The sequence below is a fragment of the Saimiri boliviensis genome, chromosome 8, assembly GCF_048565385.1.
Source record: "Saimiri boliviensis isolate mSaiBol1 chromosome 8, mSaiBol1.pri, whole genome shotgun sequence".
Lineage (NCBI taxonomy): Eukaryota > Metazoa > Chordata > Mammalia > Primates > Cebidae > Saimiri > Saimiri boliviensis.
The window spans coordinates 54666165-54685908 of NC_133456.1; the positions used below are offsets into that span (position 1 = coordinate 54666165).

The 19744-nt window shown below is 42.6% G+C and overlaps 2 protein-coding genes across 2 annotated transcripts in view; both read right to left on the minus strand.

Moving 5' to 3' along the window:
* The window catches only part of PRICKLE2 (prickle planar cell polarity protein 2), a 395296-nt gene extending 382551 nt beyond the window's left edge, over positions 1-12745 (minus strand). Inside the window, exon 1 of the mRNA XM_074404501.1 lies at positions 12669-12745. The gene's annotated coding sequence lies outside the window, so the exon portion shown is untranslated. The remainder of the gene's footprint in view (positions 1-12668) is intronic.
* ADAMTS9 (ADAM metallopeptidase with thrombospondin type 1 motif 9) overlaps positions 12702-19744 on the minus strand; it is a 207846-nt gene continuing 200803 nt past the window's right edge. Inside the window, exon 40 of the mRNA XM_074404499.1 lies at positions 12702-12786. The gene's annotated coding sequence lies outside the window, so the exon portion shown is untranslated. The remainder of the gene's footprint in view (positions 12787-19744) is intronic.

Below are 19744 nucleotides of genomic sequence, written 5' to 3' on the forward strand. Positions count from 1 at the left end.
TAGCCAATCAAAGCACATTCTATTAAAAGGGAAGTGTGCTTAAAGGATGTCTCAAATAAGTAAAGAGAAACAGAAGGAACAAAGTCACTGTGAAGTTACATCCTGCTTCTTTTTGGGTCTCCTTAGATGATATTTTAAACACATTAAACTAGTTCACTGATTTATTTATTTTTAGGGTTTTTTTTTTTTTTTTTCCTGGTCTGTGGGACTCCACCCATTCTCTGCGTTCACTCCTAAAACTTCTTTATCGAGAAAATAGAGCCAGGTGGAAAAACAAAAATAGAGAAGAGGTTCTCAGGCCAGTCACAAAAATTATTCTAGAATCCAGGTAATTGTAGCTAAGAGCTGTATCTGGAAAATGGTGAGTAAATTACATTTTTGTAAATATAGCCCTATGTGAAAAGATGTGAGGCAGCTCCTTACGAAAAAGGCTAAGTTAGAGGAAACTTTCTATAAACTGAGTGGATTTCTTAAATCTTAAAGATTTTTATCTTTAAGATTTTCCCCTGAATTGCAAAAGTAATACGTCTATTTTAGAATATATGAGACACACACTTAGAAATACCGAAGAAAAAAAATTAAAGGCCACATAATTCCATCACTGCAAGAAAACAATTTTACATATTTTGGAGTATACCCTTCCAGATGAACACACATATACACACACATAATATACATAGGAATATGTACCTGTAATAAACCTTTTTTGAAAAATTGGGATCAAACTATACCTGTTTATTTGCAACCTGCTTCTCCCCTCACTTCAGCTGTCATGATTATTTTCTCACACCAGAAATACTTTCCACAGCAGTTTCCAAAGGCTGCACACCATTCTATCCTATTAAACCCTATTGTTGGACACTGAGGTTGTTTCTAATTTTTGACATGATAAATAATGCTTCTCGTCTACATCAGTATTATTTTAGATGAAGACACACAGATATAGTCAGTGATGCCAAATAAAACGGTGCCATTGCTAAATGTGATCTCATGTTTTATGCATTCTGAAACATTGAAGCTGTAGTTTGGGAACTGGTTAACTGTGGCTGCAGTGTGCAAATACACCACCTTCTTCAGGGGCTGAGCTGCAGCCAGCCAGGTCACCTTGAGGGGTGGGGGTCAGGAGATAAGCACCTCCCCTCAGGTGTTCCAATTCCCTGGGCTCAGGAAACCCCTCCCTGTCCTTCCAATAATAATAATATGAAAGGACAAGAAGTGAGGGGAAAAATTTGATGGCTTCTGTTGCAGGGTGAATTATGCCCTCAACACCCCAAATTCGTATGTTGAAGTCCTAATCCCCAACACCTCAGAATGTGACTGTAACTGGAAATACAATCTTTAAAGAGGTAAGTAAGGTAAAAATAGATCATTCAGGTGGCTCCTTACCCAATATAACTGGTGTCCTTATAAGATCAGGGAACACACACACACACACACACACACACACACGCACACACACACGACCGTATGAAGACGCAGGGAGAAGACAGCTATCTGCAAGCCAGGGGGAGAGGCCTCAGAAGAAATCAGCCTTGATCTTGGACTTCCAGCCTGCAGAATTAGGAGAAAATAAATGTCTGTTGTTTAAGCCACCCAGTCTGTGGTACTTGGTTATGACAGCCCTAGCAAACTAAGACAGCTTCCTAACACATCTTCAGAGAAATGTTGCAGGTGAGTCAGACTCCTAAGAGCAGGCAGCTGGAGAGTTAGAGTCAGAGAGATGAGACTTGAAATGGAGGGTCAAGGACTAAGGAGCTACCTGATCTTCAGCATGCCCTTGTGGGATCCCAGCCTCAGCATCCTCATCTTTATACTATAGACCAAACTCCTGTGATAAATAACACCCACTGTATTAGTCCATTTTCACACTGCTGAGAAAGAAATGCCTGAGACTGGGAAGATGAAGAGGTTTAAACGACTCACAGTTTCCTGCATGTGGGGAGGCCTCACAATCATGGCGGAAGACCAAAGGCACTTTGTACAGGGCGGCAGCAAGAGACAACGAGAGCCAAGTCACAGCAGAAACCCCTTATAAAAACATCAGGTCTCATGAGACTTATTCACTATCACGAGAATAGTATGTGAGGAACTGTCCCATGATTCATTTACCTCCCACTGACTTCCTCCCACAACACGTGGGAATTATGGGAGCTACAATTCAAGATGAGATTTGGGTAGGGACACAGCCAAAAGGTATCACCCACCTTTCAGAGGATTCTGAGAATGCCAGATGTGAAAAGTCCATGGCACCGTGCTTGGTATGTGGGAGGCATGGGATAAACTGTGTTAGCCAGTGGCCTGCACAAGCTCATCTTCACTCCATCAAATAAAGTGAGTCTTAATTAACTATATAATATGTACAAAGAGAATTATACGTTTGGAACTTTTGCTTTAAGGCAGAGTCACTTTGTTTAGCCCACACAGTGCTTTTTAAAAACACTTCAAATTAGTTGTCAATGTTTTAACAATAGGAGATTCTATACAAATTCTGGATTTCCGGCTATTTGAAAAATCAACAGATCTGGAAGCCCTAGGACCCCATTCTCAGGCTCACTGTGGTCCCAGACAAGGGATGTAGCTGCTGGGCCATGTAGTGTTGAATCTGTAACCTACACCCTCATGTATAAACTGATTTTTATAAATAAAAATACATACATACATACACCAGAGAATAAATGTATATGTGTGTGTGTGTGTGTATTCCTTAAGTCCCATGTCTCTTCACTTCATTATTTCAACACCTTTTCTTTTTTAAAAAATTCACTTGGATTCCAGATTCATGCCTTTGGTGTCTGATTCAACAAAACTGATCTAAAAGCCCTATTCCCCCATACACCCTAGAAATGTGGATGAAACTATAATTCCCCTAGTTTGACCTCTCATTTTACTCATGAGGCAATACACCTAATATATGGCCAAAAATTTTAGCCTTGAAAAAAACCTCAGAAATTAGCTTGTCTTGGTAAAAGTTTCATTGTTGCTAGAAGCCTTAGAGATTTAGAGAAGGTTTTTGTTATTTGATTTAATTTTTACTAAAAACAAACAAACAAAAAAACCCAGGAACAAAAACAAAAAAAACAGAGAAATTCAGACATTTAATTAGTCATGTGAATTTGTTTTCCTCTCTCTCCCAGTAATCTCCAGGCATTACAAAAATGCTTCCAGGTATTTCCTAAAACAGGTTTACCTCCACCCAGCCCTGTGAACTTCAGTGTCCTCTTGTATCGGTTGCTAGGTAACTGAGGAAGATTTATGCACATCTATTGTTAATTTTAAAGACAATTTTCAGCTCTGCCATAAACATCACTAGAAGCAGACACCACACTTGCACTGAGACATTCCTCTAGCCTTCCCTGAGATGGGGCATTCCAGGGCATGTCTACAAAATCCAAAATATTCTGGTTAAAAAAAAAAAAAAAAAAAGGATAATACTGGTGAATTCCCAGCTGTCTATAAAAACAGTTCAGCAAATTTGAGACATTTGGGCCCATCTCCAGTACCCTCTTGTGCCAAATCTATTATAAGTTTTATTCAAAGAGTATCATCTGCCCTCCCAGTTTGCATGCATTTAATCGTGCATTTCAAATTTGCCCAAAATTTAATCTTGTGCTTCTCTCCCCCTTTCTTTCCAGCAGCACCAAAATTTAGTCCTCTGTATCCCAGAAGCATCTGCAAAATTATTTCTCAAGCCAGTGGTTTCATTGCTTTTTAAAAGATACTTGTTAAATACAACTATCATTTATACTGGTTTTGATGCAATGTATGGATTTTACTGCCACTGTTTGAGTAAGTGATGGGGGGACCCAGTTTATATGATGGGCACCCAAACCAGTATTTTATAGAGTGATCATAATTATAATGACCCTTGGCTTGTGGGAAGCAGTTCATGTTTTACTACAAGCTTCCTGGGGCATCCCCTCATCAGATTCTCACCACAACCCCGTAAGAAGCCTGGTTTGTGGCATCGTCATTCTGACTTAGATGACTTCCTGACTTCAACACTGCTAGCTGGTGCTCTGGTCTTGCCATCTCCTCACTCATCCTCTACACAGTCTTCAGAGAGATCATTCCAAGTGGAAACCCAACCATGCCAGTCTCCTACTTAAAATCAGCCATTGACGTTTCATGGCTTACATTTGTAGCATGGAAGACAAGGACCTCTGTGATCTAGCCCCTGTCTGCCTCTTCAGCCTCATCTCCCATCATTTTTCCCTCACATTTTGCATTCTAGCTGTGCTGCCTTTTATATAGTTCCCCCGCGCACCATGCTGTCTTCTTGTCCATGGGTCTTTGTTCACATGGCTTCCTCTGCCAGAGATACCCCAACATCTAAATATATTACACCAATGCCCAGTACCAAAGCATTCTCTGACCCCATCTCTGCCTCACACCTGAAGAGTTACGTGCCACCTCCCTGTGCTTCCAGAATACTCAGTGCATACCTCTATCAGTGCATCCATGGAATTGCTTTAAAATTCCATAGATGCTGTCCATCTGTCTGTCTCCTTCTAAACCTAAAATTAAATGTTTGAGTTTTTTCTTTCCAGGGAGTGCTTATATCGTCTTCTTCCTCTGAGTATCTCCCCAGCCTAGCACAGTGCCCAGCACATCATGAGCATTAGTTTGTGGCAGGGAGGGAGTACAAGGGAAAGGGAGGGAGATCATAAAAGGGAGGCCAATAGCACCACTGGCCTGATTCACAGATAAAGCATCCTAGTCTCCAAGAGATTCAGTGACCCAGGCAACACAATTAGCAAGTGGAAGAGCCAGCATTTGAACAGGGAGAAAGATCCTTAGAAATAAATGAATACATCTTTTCTTATAGTGGAGAGAGCTTCCGCTTGCATACCTACAGGGGTGGGCTGCTCACTGCCTCTCTAGGCAGCCATTTCCATGGCTGATCAGCTAGGCTATGAGACAGTTCATTCTCTGGAGGTGCCAAAGCTAGTTTCCCCATGGTTCCCATTAGCCCAGTTTCCTTGTCTCCTGCTGTTAGACATTTCCTCTTGTCAGAGCAGAAACCTCAGACTTCATATTCTGTGGCTCAATCACCCTCAAATTGCTCCCGCCTTCCTCAATCACCGTCAAAAAATGCAAAAATAACCAGATTCTTAGCCTAAACGTAAGTAGTTTCCTTTTCCTATCTAATCCAAACATCCCCAAAACACAAGTTTAAAAACATGCTGGAGATCACATAGCTAAAAAGTCACAAATCAAGCCTGGACCACAAGAGGTCTAACTCCAAGTTCATGGACTTAACCACCTCACAATACTCTTGCCTGTCTGAGCCCTTTAGCTATTCGGCAGTGAAAAGCTAAGCAGATTAAAGGCACATAATTCTCTCTCTCTTTCCCTCTCTCTCTCTCTCTTTTCCTCCCCTCCCCCTTCCTCTCTCTAATACTGGGTTTATGAAGACCTAGCAGACCTCTCTCCTCTGAGGATTATTTTTCAAAATGAGTTTCTTTCTCTTCCCCTCCTCCCACCCCAACCTCCATCTGAGGAAGAAAGATTGCTGGGTTTCTGGCTGTGCACATACTGTGTTATTCACGGCGTACACACCAGGATGGGCAAGCTCATTAGTTTCAAAGCCTCAAATTAATTTTACATTACTGTCCCTGGAGGTGAAAGGTCATTTTTTATCTTCTTAGCCTTATCCACCACCCGGGACGAAATTGGATCTTTAGGAAGGAGGGGACCGGGTTCCCTATTGTACCAGCTGTGGATGCTTCCCTTCTTTGTTGTGAGTGAAATTGTAAACACAGAGCTGAGATTTTTAAAAAACCAACAAAACAAAACAAACACAATAAAAACAGACACCAGAGGTGGTTTCTGTTTTTTTTGTTGTTGTTGTTGTTGTTTTGAGACAGGGTCTCACTCTGTTGCCCAGGCTGGTGTACAGTGTACAATCATAGCTCACTGCAGCCTCAAACTCCTGGGCTCAAATTATCCTCCCACCTCAGCCTCCTGAAGAGCCGGGACTAGAGATGTGCACCACCACAACTGGCCTACTTTCCATTTTTTTGTAGGGATGGGGTCTCACTATATTGCCCAGTCTGGTCAACATGGTGAAACCCCGTCTCTACTAAAAATACAAAAAATTAGCTGGGCATGGTGGCGTGTGCCTGTAATCCCAGCTACTCAGGAGGCTGAGGCAGGAGAATTTCCTGAACCCAGGAGGCGGAGGTTGTGGTGAGCCGAGATCGAGCCATTGCACTCCAGCCTGGGTAACAAGAGAGGAACTCTGTCTCAAAAAAAAAAAAAAAAAAGCCTCAAGCAATCCTGATACCTCTCCCTCCCAACGTATTGACATTACACATGTGAGCCATTGCATCTGGCTGGCTTTTTTTAAGTAGGAAAATTATGTAAATCGTGGAGCAGAGTAATGATTAAGAGGCTGGTACTGAGTATGCTGAGAAAGCTAGAGACTGACACAAACTGCTATTGCCAGGATGAAGCTGATGGGAACGAGAAGGTGAGAGGCCCTCTTACAGCCTCCAACTTTGCCATCTCCCTCTGGTGCCTCCTAGAGGCAGAACCAAATGTGGCACCAGCTGGTGGGGAGAAATGGCAACCCCAGCCATTGCATCACAAAACAGCGGTTGGTGGGTTTGGGTAAAGGACAACAGCCTAGTAATTGGTTCTTGCAATCATGCCTATATCAAAGATGTGTCTTAATAATAGTCAAGCTGGTGTGTGGAAGCTATGGTGGGGTGGGAGTGGCCCACGATCATGGGATGTTCTAAGCTCGGTCCCAATAACCTCCCAAATGATTAGAGGAGCCACCCCCGACAGAGAGAGGCTTGGTTTCCAGGTTGGGCTGTCCCAGTTAGACTGAAATTCCTCCAGGGTAGCCCTGGCTGGATCAAAATTACATTGAGGAGGGGAAGAAAGCAGCATTGAACTCTGACTGCTCGTATTCACAGTAGCTATTGTCTCACCCAAAACAGTGTAATCAGAGTGAACACACTGACCAGTGTTTGCTTTCCCCCTCCCCAGCGTTCCCCTAATATTGTCTCCCAGCTCCCTAAAGAGGGTTGGGATTCAAACGGGGGAGGGTGTGGAGTACAGCAAGAGTGATGGGCGACCCCTGGGAGTAGAGGAAACAGAGCCTTCTCTTCATAGCTCCAAATGCTTCCACACGATGGACGCCCTGCAGAAGGGATGAGTTGCCATGCAGCTTTGGAAGATGATACTGTTACAAAGAGGCAGAATCATGCCCTTTCCCAAAGCAATGCCATCAGAAATGCCCCATGAATATCTTGGAGCCAAGCGGCATTCCTTAAAGACAGCAGCTGCCTAACAGCAGGAAAAGGTCAAGGTAGAAAGGTGGGATTTGGGAGAAGAAAGCAAAATAGAGCCACTGCAGTTTTAAAAATAAGTTTAATTTTCAATGATATTCACTAGGAAGTTTAATGACCCTATGGAGCAGGGCAAAAGGGTTCTATTTATTGCATGTCATGCTTTCAATTCAGGTCTGTTCTTTCTCAAGGACAGACTTGGTGGGACACCCACCCCACTAGAGATTAAAGCCCCAGAGTACAGCTAAAGCCCAGAGGTGGCAAAGAAAAGACTGCTCTAAATCAGGACCCAGCAACCATTCTGCCCACAATGTTTCTGAGTTGAACTGGCCTTGCAGAGAAGGGCAGTGACTTACTAAATAGCAGCATGCTAGCCTAACAAACCCCGCTTATCCATTCTGGCCTGGAAAGGGAGAAAAGTTAGGGGTTAGGTCTTTCTGATTTTGGTGGAGCACCAATCACTATGTATTGGGCATCCCTAGCTGGCCAATTGGTGACTGGTTCTTAGCTCTGGTTGAGCTCTGCCCTATACACCTGGGTATAGATGTAAAAAGGCTGCTTGCTGGCTTAATATGGGATACAGGTTCCAACAGCCCCTTCAAGGATGACGTAATGAGAACCTGTCATTTTGGCTTCTCAACATTTTTTATATCATCTTCTGGTAAGCGCAACATGAATTCCTGTGGGGAACCATCTCTTCTTCACTTTCAGTTCTATAACTAAGTTTGGTGCATTGAATTGGATTTTAGGATTTTGATTCAAACCATTAGGAAGAAAATAAAACTCTTTTGGTGGCAATGGAAATAGTTTATGCAACACTCCACTATGGTCACAACAATGCTATATAATGAATGCTCACATAGCTCACCCCATATATGAGAAAGTATTTATGATCATGCTAACAATTCTTCAGATTAACTGGCATGCCTCTGCTTCCAGCTGCACGTCTGCATTCAACTGAGGCAGCTTCCCTCAAAAGCCTTTTTTTTTTTTTTTTTTTTTTTTTTAAGAGGCTACCTACAGGGTATCCTCATGGTAATTCCAGAAGCACAAGAGAAAGCATATGGAAATAGGCAATTCCTCTCAACACCTAGGCTCAGAACTGGCACAGTCATTTACAACCACATTTCTTTGGCCAAAATAGAGTACATGGCTACACCCAACATCAGTGAGATGGCAAACGCACTCTAGTGGTGGAAGAGACTACAAAGTCACTGGCAAAAGGCAGGCATGCAGGATGGGTGATGAGTCGGGAAAAATCATGCAGTCACCCCCACTGTGTAAGCTGCCTTTGCTGGTAGTCGTTTTGCTATGGGATGGGAAAAGTCTCCCTGAATGAGGCCAACAGGAAGGAAAGCAGAGGCAAGAGATGGAGACCGAGACTTAATAATATTGCTTGAGTCTTTGAATCCTGCTATGTTCTGACTTTTCAATTAAATCATTAAGTCTGTTTCAACTGGTGTCTGTCATTTGCTACAAAAAGACACCTGATCTACTGTATCAGCCAGGAAACAAGGAAAGTCTAGAGGGGCAAGTCTGAGTGCCACAGCAGGATTCAAAGGGAAGGCAAGACAGAGAAGCGGGTCATGCACGAAGAGTCTAGAAAGGTGGCCAGAGGCTACTGGACATGGGTTATGGAAATGTTGCTGTGAAAGTAGCCCTTAGAAAAACCAGGTCATGTGAGGGAAACATGGAAAAGACACTGCATCATTTGAATACTCCAGATCAAAGGAATATAAAGGCTCTTATTTCTCCAACATCTAATAGATACAAAGAACACCAGAATAGTCCATTCTGACATGGCCCATGTTTCACAACCCCAAAGTCAAAGCATAAGTTCTGGAAAAGTGACAAAAGACTTCTAGAAACATAAATTCTAGAATAAGTCCTTGATCTTGGGATCATTAAAAAAGAACCAGAGGCTGGGCACAGTGGCTCATGCCTGTAATCCCAGCACTTTGGAAGGCCGAGGCAGGTGGTTAACTTCAGGTCAGGAGTTCAAGACCACCATGGTCAATGTGGTGGTCATCTCTACTAAAAATAGAAAAAAAAAATGGCTGGACATGGTGGCATATGCCTATAGTCCTAGCTACTCAGGAGGGTGAGGCAGGAGAATCACTTGAACCCAACAGGTGGAGGTTGCAGTGAGCAGAGACCACGCCCCTGCACTCCAGCCTGGGTGACAGAGTGAGATTCTGTCTCAAAAAGAAAAGAGCCGGAGTTGGGCATGGTTGGCTCACACTTGTTAACCAGCATTTTGGGAGGCTGAGGTGGGAAGATCACTTCAGCTCAAGAGTTTGAGACCAGCCTGGGAGCATAGCAAGACCCCGTCTCTACAGAATTACGTATTAAAAAAAAAAATTAAACTTGGCCTGATTGTGTGCACCTTGTAGTCGTAGCTATTCAAGAGCCTGAGTTGGGAGAACCACTTGATCCTATGAGTTGGCGTCTGCAGTGAGATATGATCATACCATTACACTCTAGAATGAGACCTTGTCTCTAAATAAATAAATAAATAAATAAAAAGAAAGAACCAAAGATTTAAGAGGAGCCAAGGAGACTTTTGGACTAAGAGGAAGAATCTCCAGGACTCAAACATTTGAGTAGCCTCAGCAGCATTCCTACAGCCATTACCATGTAGTGAGAACAAGCTATGAGCCAAGCACCAGCTTGAAGATTCGCCATGTGTTAAAGCATGCAATCCTGCCAATAAACCACGGAAGTAGGTATTTCACGTACATTTTACAAATGAGAAAAATGAAGTCAAGGAGGTTTCAGCCATCTAAGGGCCCTGAGCGGAACCTCTCTCCTGCCCGAAAGGCTTTGCAGTTGTCAGGCTAGTAGCTCCCTTAATGGATAATTCTTTGTTCTGTCTGACCCTAGAGCCTGGCAGAGACCTTTTAATTAGTACTTCCTTCCTTTGCCCTTTTAATAGCCTTCTGTTCTTTGAAATTTGGGGCCAGCATCAGACTGGAGAGAAAAATATCCTCTCTGTCCAAAACTTTTCTACAGTCTCATTGTGGAGAGCAGTTGTGGCTTCCCCTGCCCGGCACCCCATCTCCCTTCTTCCGGTAAGAGCAGCCAGGTTTCCTTTGAAAAGTCACTGCCCACAACCATCAGTCTAGGTGACTGAGGAGGGGCTGACCCTGCAGAGCTGATCCTACACCCCTGCTTCTCATCCCAGGGGTAGAGATCTGAGCCACAGCTGCTGATCAGTGCAGTCCATGACCTCAGACAGGTAAACAGTGTAGTGGTTTGGGGCTGAGTGTCCTCAGATGCACACCTTATCATTTCTGTGCCTCAGTCTCTTCACATGGGCATACGGCATGCCTGTCCATGGGACTCTTTGCTAGGATTCTATTGTGACTACTGATAACTTTCTCTGTTGGGGGTGGTGCACTGTGGAATATTGGCTTGGACCTCTTAGTAGAAGGAAGATCTGACGAGTCCAGAGACAGATTTTTCTCAGCACTGTGTGAAGGCCTGGACCTGGCTGTGCCTATGGTTACCACTCGCCTGGGCTTTTCAGTAGCATGCACCGGTCATTCCCTTTTGAGGGAAGATCGGTTTTTAATGGGGTCAGGACAGGGGCGGGGCAGCAGAGTAAAAAGAGTGAGAATTGTTGGAACGTCTTCAGACTTCAGCATCTGGCTTTTCTTTCCTCTTCTAACCTATGAGACACGCTAAGTAGTAAACTAGGACACGGAAAGAGAAAAGGACGAACCTTTATGGTGTGATTTTCTTCCTCCTTCCCTCACTTGCATTCATCACGCAAAAGAACACAGCTACTGGGGTACTATACACACCTGGGCGTGAAGCTCAGCTCAGCCACTCCCCGATTATAAAAACATGGACAATTTTTGTAAGCCCCTGGGCCCCTGGGAAATAATAACATTGTCTTTCAACCTTATGAAATGGACATTTTAGTAGACCAAACAAATTGTTGAATATTGTGAATTTCACATCACTCTAACAGGGCCAACCTTATCTAATTTTATCAGCATTAAATGAGATGATACACAGGCAGTTCTGATCACGATGCCTGGCTGTGAGCTAATGACCAGTATTAATTGCTAGTGCTACTGTGAGGATGATGATGACCATGATTGCTAAGAAGCCAAAGCACAAACCGAAAGGAAGAGAAAGGGCAGCCAGAGGCTTTCAGCGCTGGGTTTTGGACTTCATTGCCAAATCTGTGTGTTTCCTCTCAAATCTTGCCTTTCAGGTTTTTAGTTGTTATTGCCTCCCCCAAGACAGGGAAGCCAAAAGTTCATAAAGGTAAAACAGAAAACGTAATGCCCCAGTGGCTCTATTTTCCTTCTGAAAAGGTGCGGTGGGATCCCTGAGCTGTCTAGAGTTCTGATGACTGGGGAGGAGGAAGAGGGGAGGGAAGGAGGAAGGGATGACGTTAGAATTCCCATGCATATTTTTAAAGATCTTGATGTCAGTAAAACAGTTGCCAATTCAGGGAACAACTGGGGCACTTGTTGTGGTCATGAAGGTTTCTCACCCACCAGCCAGTTATTTTGGTTAAAACAGAAGAGCATGTGTTTTCTGAAATTAGGCAATTTGACGAGTATTCTCCTCCTTTCCCAAGGCTTCAAAGTGTGCCCCTGAGTTATTCCCACTATTCCTCAGAAGCATTTGGAAATGTTCTTCCCTGAACCCAAACATTCGCCCCTCTTTTCTTCACCTGGTTCACCCCTCAGTGTGCTGAGCTCCAGTGTGACTTTATGATAACTTTTTAGACACTCAGCATTCACCAACCCTTCGGTTACATGAACTCATATCACTTGGCCATTTTTCTTCACAGCGTGTATCACATTTGCAGTCTTACTGTTTTGTGTGAACTACTTATGGAACATCCATTGTCCCCACTGGACTCTAAGCTCCAGGCTGGCAGGTACCAACTGGGTCTTCTTTATTTTCCACTGTCCCCAGGACCCAGCCTGATGCATACCACATGGTTAGTACTCAAAAAACATATTATGTTTATAAATCCATCATCCAGTCATTCATAATGATTAAGCGAAAGCCTGCATCAGTGATAGAGGCTTGGACCTTCCCCATTGGAGATGAGTATTTGAACTGGGGTACAGAAGATACCTGGTTCACTCTATAAAGGAGAACAAAAGGAAGGAAAAATCCCTTGACTGTGAACATAATTCAACTTATTGTGAAGTCTGGAAAAGGCGAATGAAAGACATACTAGCATTTCATTAAAAATCCTGCACATGCAAACATAGACTACTGAACTTCAGACACGACCAACATCCCAGGATGAATGAGACATGTTGGTGATTAGTTTGATGTGAACAACAATACAGAATGGAAGGAATTCCAATCAGAATTAAATGGGGGGACACTTACCCTGTCGCCGTGAGATGGCACTCCTGATCACAGATCCTTAGCTGGTGGCAGTGCTGGTGTTTACCGTCAGGTTTTCCAGAGTCATTGTGGTTTGCGAAAAGGAACAATCACAGCAGATCTAAGGAGAGAATGTTTTGTTTGGGTTACGCTTGTCAATCAAATAGTAATTCATCTATTGTCATTACTATCTCCCCTGATAGAGAAGGAACCTCCTAACTAAGAAACTGGGCCTTATTTTACCACTCAATTTTATCTGGAATAAATGCCTTTGCATAAACAAATGAATGATTACTATTATTGGCATATAGCCTCTATCACTCACAAAAAACTACAATCCAAATTCACAGATCAAGATAATTCTCACTCCATAAAACATGAATTAACATGAAATATTTATTGAATACCTACAATGTACCAGGCAGTATAATACCCATTGAAAGGCACACAGCAACTACGTCCTCAAAGAGTTTAATTGTCTGGTTACAAAGTAGCCAGTGAAACCCTCTCTGGATCCATGTAACAGAAACTCACTCAATTTAACTCAAGTAAAAAAACAAACAAAGGAAAAAACAAAAAAAAAAGGAGGTGGAATCCAAGACATAGAAAACATAGGTACTGGAACTAGAAAACCAAAAGTAGGGGCCACGTCACTGTCTCGCTTAGGCTTGTACGTCCACTTCCTTACCTTTCACTTGACCCGAGATGGTGGTCAGTCCTAATACAACACCATGACCTCAAAGATCAAGTGCTCATCATAACTGATCTACCGTAGCTGGGGAAGGTATGGGGTGGATCATGTGATTTGCTGCCTACTTACTTGGGCTAAATGCAGATTGCCCTTAGAAGACACGGCAAATGATGGCTGGCATTTAAAATACAGGCAAAAAAACATTCACATACATGAAAAAATAACAGAGGAAGGGGCAAACTGCAGAGGGCATAGAAGTCCCTGGAAAGGAAGAAATAATGACAGGTTTGATCAGTAAAAAGATGGCAAAATAAAATATAATGGGGCCAAGGAGTTGGTCTCAAATTCCAAACTTCAGTACCAAGAAAGAGTTTGAAATCTCCTCTCCCATGAGTCCTGGCTGTGATTGTTCTATTGCTAGAATATCCCAGATGGTTTTGTTAGCAAACTCAGATCCTCTAACTGCTTGGAGGTGACATTTCAGAAAAGTCTTTTAAAATTGTCTTAATAGTACCATAGACTCCCATGACCTGCGACTCTGGACAAGAAGTGTCTTGCCTTCTGTGGTATTTGCACAGCATAAATGACACAAGTAGGCATAAACATTAATAGTACGTAATAGGCACTTAGACCTTAGTGGGTGCCAGACCCTGTTCTAGCTTCTTAATGCATATTAACTCATTTAGTCTTCAGAGCGTTTTATTTAGGTGTCAAACATTCATTGAGTTCCTATTGTTTACAGGGCGGTTTGCTAAAACCTATTGGAAGTCTCTAGCCTGCTTCTCCTCATTCTCACTGAATATTTCCTCTTGTTTGTTGTAAAAGACAAGATGTGGCAGAACCGAATGGAATCAAGAGTGCGAGCTGCAGAGTCAAGAGGCAGGTAGAGTTTGATCTTCGTGTTGACACTTCCTGCTTAGAGACGGTAGCTAAGTTTCCCATCCTCCCTGAGCCTCAGTTTTCTCGTGCAAGGGTAAGAACAGTGCCAACCTCAAATAGTGTTCTGTGAGGATAAAGTAGAAAATGTACTGAAAGCATGTAGTATAATCCTCTGCAGAATAAGCACAGTCAACATTAGCAGTCAGCTTTTGCTGTTAAGAAATCCAAAGCAGAATGTCATTGAATAGCTGAGGTGGATTTACAAAGGAGAATGCGGCTAAGAAAGACTGGCTTGGAGGAGTGGAATGGGATAAGGAGAAAGGAGGCACGTGGAAAAAAATGTTTCATTACAATCTGAAGGTGAGTACAGGGCAGAGTCTGACCTCCTCCTCCTGTTGCTCCTTATTTAAATACAGAGGACCCAGGCCCGCTGCATTTCCAAATGCTGCATTCCCCCTGTGGAACCCATTTCTTGATGTGTTAAATAGATAACTATCTAAGATCTTACCAGCATACAAATTCTATGAACATGGTTTTAGAGAGATTTTCCCCAATTTTCTCTTAACAGTCAACAAATTATAAAATGGAAATGAAAATAAAGTATTCCCAACCACATATTAAGTTATTATCAATGATTCATCATACAAAGACAATGGACTTAAGTCAGCTCCCTACTCCCAAGGGAAGAACGAGACACAACCAGCCCACGGAGTTTTTCAGTTTGGTCTTGGGTGTTTTCCAAGAGCAGGAGTCCAGGAAAAACTACTATAGATTGTAAGAAATCAAGGAAAAAAATAAGCATACAATAATCCTACTCACTTGCAATGTGGACATGTATATAGATTTTAGGAAAATGCAAAGTAAAAGTTCTATAAAGACACACCCCAAATTTGTAACTTTCAGTAAAGAAGGTCATGATAAAAGGAGTAGCCCAAGGGCACTTTAGCTTCATCTGTGATGTGTTGTCTTTTTTTTTTTTTTTTTTTTTTTTTTAATAAGATAATGTATTTATCTCTTGCTTAGGTAATTAATTAAATAGGGGACCTTGTTTAGGAAATGGTTGTCCAGGGAACTTCAAGAAAAAGAACCTTAGGTGGCTGACTTCCCCAGGCCCGGTCAGTGTTTGGACACCCGCTATGTTGTCCCAGAACTTAAGAGGTGAGTTTGCCAACCTAATTATTAATTGAATTGAACGGATGTCAACACGTAGATGCCTTTTTATAAAAAAAAAAAAAAAACAAAAAAAAACAGCTGGTTGTGTTTTCTTAACTATTATTAAAGCAAAATTAGATGGGAAGACAAATGTGTATGAATTGCTATTTTGGGGGACTCTTGAGAAAATAAAAATATGAAATAAATGAAGCATTAAGAAAATTCATTCAGCTGTGGATATCACTGCATCCTCAACTCTTTCTCTGTGAATTGAACACCCACACACACATCTCCTTCGTAATCCCTTTCCTATAGTTCTCAGGAGTTTAGAAGTGAAAAATCATATAATCGACACATTTTAAAATGATTAATAGATCAGACATGTAATGGAGAATTTATAGGCAGAGAGTTTCCTAAATCTTCAAGCTAACCTTTGTTCTCAACTACTTTCTCTATAATCTTGATCAAATCCACTGGAAACCCACAAATACATCCATAGTCTCCACATGCAAAGCATTTTGTACTTTTCTTTCCCAGTGCCTATTAGGACTGGTGTCAAATTCTCCCTCCTGCTCTGCCCATCACCTCTGTAAGAAGAGCATTCCTCTTCGTGCCGTTCTCTATGGCATTCTGAATATCCAGTACTTCATAGGAGATACTAAAAGGAATAAGACAATTTAAAGCTCCTTTTCTTTTTATGTACCAGTAACTGTGGTGGTGGCGGGCGGTGGGGAGCAAATAAAAGTATAAGAATAGGTTAAGAGTTTGCTCTCTGTACTGGGCCTATGGAAATTAAGGATGCCTTTAAAAATCAGGGCTCAAAAGATCACTTCAGGACCATGAGAAGTATTGCAGGAAGATGCCATCCACCAGTTAGAGGTGCAAGAAAGAGAGTCTTTAGAAATCTAGATTATGATATTGGAGATTAGAGAGTAGCTTGGCACACAGAAATAATCAGTCCAGACTGTGCAGACACCTTTTTTTTTTTTTTTTTTTTTTGGAGACAGGGTCTCCCTCTGTTGCCCAGGCTGGAGTACAGTGGTGCAATCTAGGCTTGCTGTAACCTTTGCCTCCCAGGATCAAGTGATTCTCCTGCTTCAGCCTCCCATATACCTGAGATAACAAGCACCTACCACCACCTACCACCACACCCACCTAATTTTTGTATTTTTAGTAGACATGGGGTTTTGTCATGTTGGCCAGGCTGGTCTCAAACCCTTGGCTTCAGGCAATCCACCCTCCTCAGCCTCCCACAGTGCTGGGATTATACATATGAGACACCACGTTTCTGGCCCAGACGTTATCTTAAGATCTTGTTTAATCTCCATGACAATGCAATCATTGTCCCCATTTGCCAGATAAGAAACCTTAAGCTTAAAGGGGTGAGGTTGCCTAAGAAGCTGAGAATTTAACTAAAGCACAGTAAGTCACTAACGCTAGTGCTCTCTGGCACCACTATCTAGTAGGAAGGGAAGGCAGGGAGGGAAGGAGGCAAGAAGAAAAAGAGGGCAGAAAAGAAAAAGAACAGGTATTTGTTTAGTTCAAAGAGAGTGAAATTGAGAAATTCAGGTTTAAGAACAGCAAATATCTTGAATCCAAGTGATGTTTGGAAGGGGAGGTAAATCTTTGTTGTGAAGTTCACAGAGCAACCAGGAATAGAAACATAGCAGAACCAGAATGCGCTTGTATGCCAAAGGAAAGTATGTCAATCAGAGACCCGGTGGAAACAGCTGTCACATTTGAGTTAGACAAAATAGAGGAAGATTTATTTAGAAAGGGGGCATTTAGAGAGGTGCATGTGCAGGAGAACATGAAGGCAAGCAATATAACCCAGTGTTAGAAGCTGCAAAGGGGTCACCATCTTCAGGTCTAAGGGACGAGGGAAGGAAGCTGTTAGCAGAATCTTAGAGAGTTGCGCAGCTTGAGAGGAACAGAGACCTTAGTCTGGGGACACAGCCTGGCTGAGGAGACCTTGAAAGGAAAGGCATCCATGCTTTCTTCTCCCATCTTGCAATCTCCTGTGGGGGTTCTGCGTTAGTTGAACTCAGCTAAATGCCAAAGAGCAAGGGTCCTCTAGGCTAGATGGTCAGTCACTAAGGGCAGAGGGAGGATCTGGAGGGGGATCCAAGATACCCAGCCCAGAAGATGAGGGCAGCACTCTTACCTGGAGACAGGTGTGAAGTGGGTTGAGTAGATAAAGACTGAGGAAGGGGAAGGAGAGAGCCGAGGTTGCACTTTTGCTCTGATATTAACCAGTGATAATGTAACATGAAAACACATTCAGCCACTGGTGGGAACTGCTGTTTTAATAGTGGGTTAGCTATCACCTGGGTGGGGCTTCTTTGAGTCATGCAGATGTTTACCTAGTTGATACCATGAAACACACTGCCTTATGGGAGTGTATTAAGGGTTACCCAGGTTGCTAGAACATTGGAAAATGGCTATTTGGGAAGAGAGTGCCCAACCATTTCAGGAGCTGGGAAGATACACAGAGGTGAGAAGAGCCATGGAGAAGACATCAGATCCAATGGTCCCTTTACCACCACTCAAAGGTAGAATCATGGAGGGAGCCTCTTTATCCATACTTGGACCCTATTCGCAAGGGACCTTGATGGCAGAGTTGGGAATGAGCTATGTTAAGAAACAAAGAGCCATAAAAGACAGAAGAACATGTCATTCTGGCAGAAGACTCTCTGTGTTCCTGTAGGGCTTTGAGGCCTACTGAAGGAAAAAGTCAAAAATACAAAAAGCAAAAGAAGCTCCTTTCATGAGGCTGTTTGTTGTCAGAGCCATAGGTCTTGTTCAAGGACCTATGATCACTGGCTACATCAACTTGGTAGCTAGGGCACCCAGAGAGAGTGCAAGTCTTCAGGATGGTGAGGAACGAAGAATGGCCCTGCCCTGTACAGGTAGGAAAGGTTCTGCCTGGTATAGGTAAGAACTTCTGCCCTGTGAGCAGACCAGGATACTCTGGATGAGAGGGGCTTGTCTTAATTGAGAGAGGAAATGGACCAGCAGCCCAGGGTGCCAGTCCACAAGGTCCATTGAACATCACTGGGATACTTCAGAAATAAGGTGCCCATTAACTCAGATTTTCTTAAACCACAGGTGGAATGCAAATTGGTCCCAATACTGACAGCATAGAAATTGTCTTCAGGTAGAAGCAAACGCAGACCTATGCAGACCTACCTCTGGAGAATATTTTTGCCACTAGCTTTTATAAAATGCAAGATTCAACCACGCAATATGTGAGAATTGCCAACTGATCATCACTTAAAAACAAAATTTGGATAGATAAAATTATGGAAGTGAGAAATGCATAACATAGTGCTGCTTCCTGGGGCCCAGTTGTTTTGTTATATACATTTTGAGCCTTTAAAATCTTTTGGCCCAGCATGGTGGTTCATGTCTGTAATCCCAGCACTTTGGGAGGCCAAGATAAGCAAATAACTTGAGCCCAGAAGCTTAAGACTCCTGGGCAACAAGGTGAAACCTTGTCTCTAGAAAAAACACAAAAATAGGCTGGGCATGGTGGTACATGCCTATAGTTCCAGCTACTTGGGAGGCTGAGGTGGGAGGATCATCTGAGCTCCAGGAAGTTGAGGCTGCAGTGAGCTGAGATCTCACCATTGCACTCCAGCCTAAACAACAGAGTGAGACCCTGTGTTTTGTTGTTGTTGTTGTTGTTGTTTTTTAAAAAAGAGAGAGCGAGAATAAACTTTCTAAGAAGTTGTCTGATTTGTGAAATAGTTAAAAATTTTTGAAGAGAGGGGCACAGAAAAGGAGGAAGAGTTCTTTAGTCAGTGACTGAAGGAGGGGAATTTGTTTTGAACACACACTTTATTAACTAGAACACATTTCTTCTCTGTCCCCATTGAATACAGATTGAAGAAATATTTAGAGAATCTGGCTTGAAAGGATAAAAAACTAACAACCTTCCCCCCAGTCAGCACCACCATGGGTATTGAACTCTGGAAGATTTTGTTGGAAAAGTCTGAGAGTCCAGTCCCACAATTGTACACAATTTGTTAAATGCAAAACACTGCTTTGGCTTTGCTTACCAATTTTCCTTTCTCTTCCATTTCTGACAAACTCAGATTTACTGAGTACCTGCTATATGCTAGCTTCCAAATGTTGAACATAGCTTCTTTTGTTTCATACCCAAGGGGCTGTCAAGGACACACAGACTGTGAGCTCAGACACATTTTAAACTTGCACTGTCCAGTACGGTAGCCACTGGCCACATATGGTCATTGAAATTTAAATGTATTATAATGAAGTAAAATTTGAAATTCAACTTCTCAGTTGCACTAGCTAGGTATCAAGCATTCAGTAGCCACATGTGGTTATGACTATG